Source organism: Triticum urartu, chromosome 6 (assembly GCF_003073215.2).
Source record: "Triticum urartu cultivar G1812 chromosome 6, Tu2.1, whole genome shotgun sequence".
NCBI classification, from domain to species: Eukaryota; Viridiplantae; Streptophyta; class Magnoliopsida; order Poales; family Poaceae; genus Triticum; species Triticum urartu.
In genome coordinates, this window is record NC_053027.1 from 314,838,407 (window position 1) to 314,841,404 (window position 2,998).

At 51.7% G+C, this 2,998-nt stretch overlaps 1 pseudogene; it reads left to right on the forward strand.

The window, feature by feature from the left end:
- The first annotated feature begins 387 nt into the window (after positions 1 to 387).
- Positions 388 to 1,052, forward strand: LOC125516754 (annotated as a pseudogene).
- The last annotated feature ends 1,946 nt before the right edge of the window (positions 1,053 to 2,998 follow it).

Consider the following 2,998-nt stretch of genomic DNA (forward strand, 5'->3'; position numbering starts at 1 on the left):
CCTCCCTCTCTCCCTCCCCGATCCAGATCGCTGCCGCCTCCCCCCTCTCTCTTCCTGATCCAGATCGTCCGCCTCTCCTCCCTTCCTTCTGTCGCTTCCCTCTCTGTCTTCCCTTCACCAGTGACGGCGCTCTCCTTCCCTCACGCTGCACCCGAACCTCCCTCCCGCTCCGAGCTTTTCTTCCTCCTCTATCGCCTCTAGGACTTCTCTACCCAATCCCCAATCCCCTAGCGCTCTACTCCTCCCTTACCGCCAGCACCTCCTGCACCCGATCCTCGCGACCTCATGCAGGAATCGAAGACCCCTGTCCGGCGAGATCTGGCGCATGCAGCGAGATGCATCTGCCTCTCCCTCGATCCCCTTCCCACTCCCTCGCACCTCTCATCCATGGCTCCCTCACAAGAAGTCATGGTCGCCGCCGCCACCAAGGAGCCATCCAACAATGACAATGGCATGGCCACCCCTAAGACCAAGACGCCAGCCCTGAACGGGCGAATCTTGTCCTCGATCACGCACCGGTCCGTGGCGGCGCACCCATGGCACGACCTAGAGATCATCCCCGACACGCCCACAATCTTCAACTGCGTGATCGAGATCCCCTAGGGGTGCAAGGTGAAGTACGATCTGGAAAAGAAGACGGGGCTCATCAAGGTGGACCTGGTGCTCTACCCCTCTGTCATCTACCCACACAACTACGACTTCATCTCGCGCACCCTCTGCGACGACTCCGACCCCATTGACATCCTCGTCATCATGCAGGAGCCCATCGTCCCCGGATGCTTCCTCAGGGCCAAGGCCATCGGACTCATGCCATAATCAACCAGGTCCCTGATCAGTTTCTTCTTCTTTTGCTTCCTATATGTATGTGTCTGACGACGAAAGTGGTTTTCTTCAGAATTGTTCGAGTCTGACAAATTTGTTCTGAACATTTCTTGAAATAGGGCGAGGCCGACGACCCCGAGTACCGCCACTTCAATGACATCAAGGAGCTTCACCCGCACCGCCTTGCTGAGATTAGACGCTTCTTCGAGGACTGTAAGTCACTACTGTAGGATGGTCCATAGGTGACAGTAGAATCAGTGACCCTTCGATGAAACTGTGTGCGATGCAATAATCGCAAACAATGGTGTAAAAACATCAAAAAAGGTGCAAAACGTTTGTAATGGCGGTGACCTCAAACACGGTTCATATTAGACTTGCATGTGCGATGAGCGGCAAATGGTTAGTCCAGAAGAACTGTTTGCGATGATGCAGAACAATAGAAACGGGCAGCCAGATGAGCGTGTGTGCGATATAGGGCATACAGTTAACTAGGATGAACTGTGTGTGATTAGGCAACACAATGGAAATGGTTCAACTAAACAAGATGTGTGTGATACGCGGCAAACTGGTCTGTAATCAGAAATGTGTGTGAATACCAATAATAATACAGACAATTGCTGCTAATAAGCCATGTGATTTGCTCTGTCTACCCCACATATCAAGTTCACATGATTACTTGCAACACGATTTCTCCCGTGACCTCAAGAACAAAAGTAACTACTCACAAATGATAAACGTGTTCACGATCAGAGGAGTATTAAATAGAATAATGGATCTGAACATATAATCTTCCACCAAATAAACCATATAGTAATCAACTACAAGATGTAATCAACACTACTAGTCACCCACAAGTACCAATCCATATTTGCGGTAACAAGATTGAACACAAGAGATGAACTTGTGTTTGAGAGGAGATGGTGCTATTGAAGATGTTGATGGAGATTGCCCTCCCCAATATGGGAGAGTTGCTGGAGATGATGATGACGGTGATTTCCCCGTCCGGGAGGAAAGTTCCCCCGGCGGAATCGCTCCGCCGAAGGGCAAAAGTGCTCCTGCCCAAGTTCCGCCCCAAAGCGGCGGCGCTTCGTCTCGAAAATTCTCCTCTTATTTTTTTCTAGGTCAAAATGACTTATATACCAGAAGATGGGCACCGGAGGTGGGCCGAGCTGGCCACACCCCACCAGGGCGCGCCTGGGGGGCCTGGCGTGCCCAGGTGGGTTGTGCCCACCTGGCGGCCTCCCTCTGGTGTTTATTGGCTCCAGTATTTCTTGAATAATCCATAGAAAATCTCCGTGAAGTTTCAACTCATTTGGAGTTGTGCAGAATAGGTGGCCTAACTTAGCTTTTCCATGTCCAGATTTCTAGCTGCCAGAATTCTCCCTCCTGGTGTGTTCATTGCAAATTATGAGCGAAAAGGCATTATAATTACTCCAAAAAGCATTATTATGGATAAAAATTGTAAATAATAGTAAGAAAACATGAGGCAAAATGGACGTATCAGTGCTGTCCACCATAGCGAAACTGTAGTCAGAGATGTTGACAAACCTGGAGAAACGCTCGCAAGGCCTTGTGGCCAAGTGGTAGTGGTAGACAAGGACATCATGTTGCATGCACAACTGGGCAATGGCAACCTTCTGATCGTGCCCGGCACGATCGATGGTGTACTCGAGGTCGAAGCCGACAAATTGGTACTTGTCCTTGGCACGGAACTGCTCCATAGTTTGGATGGAGCTCTCCACCGAGACCGGATCATTCGTGTACACCACCAAGAGAGTCTTCCCCTCACATGGGTGTCCACAACGTGATGCGTGGTGAACTACCCGCCATTGTCGTCGTCGGCCGCTGCGAGCGCCATTGGAACCGCTGGATGTCCTCTCTGTATGTGTCATCGTGGGTGTGCTTATTGTGTTGTGTGCATGAGAGACGAAGGTAAATGGTCGCAGGAATAAAATGGGGCCGGGCGGCCTGGATTCTCGACGTGTCCACATGGCAATTTTTGCAGTAGGTAACTACATCGTCGCGCCATGCCCGGCGCAACCGCATGCACACGAATGTGCATGATCGTGCGCCGGCCCCAAACACTAGCAGCGCGCCTGGAGGGACGAGGGCAGAGCACCCAGAGGGACGCGGGAGCAAAGCGCGCGTTGCGGGACGCGCGCAGAGCGCGTCGTGG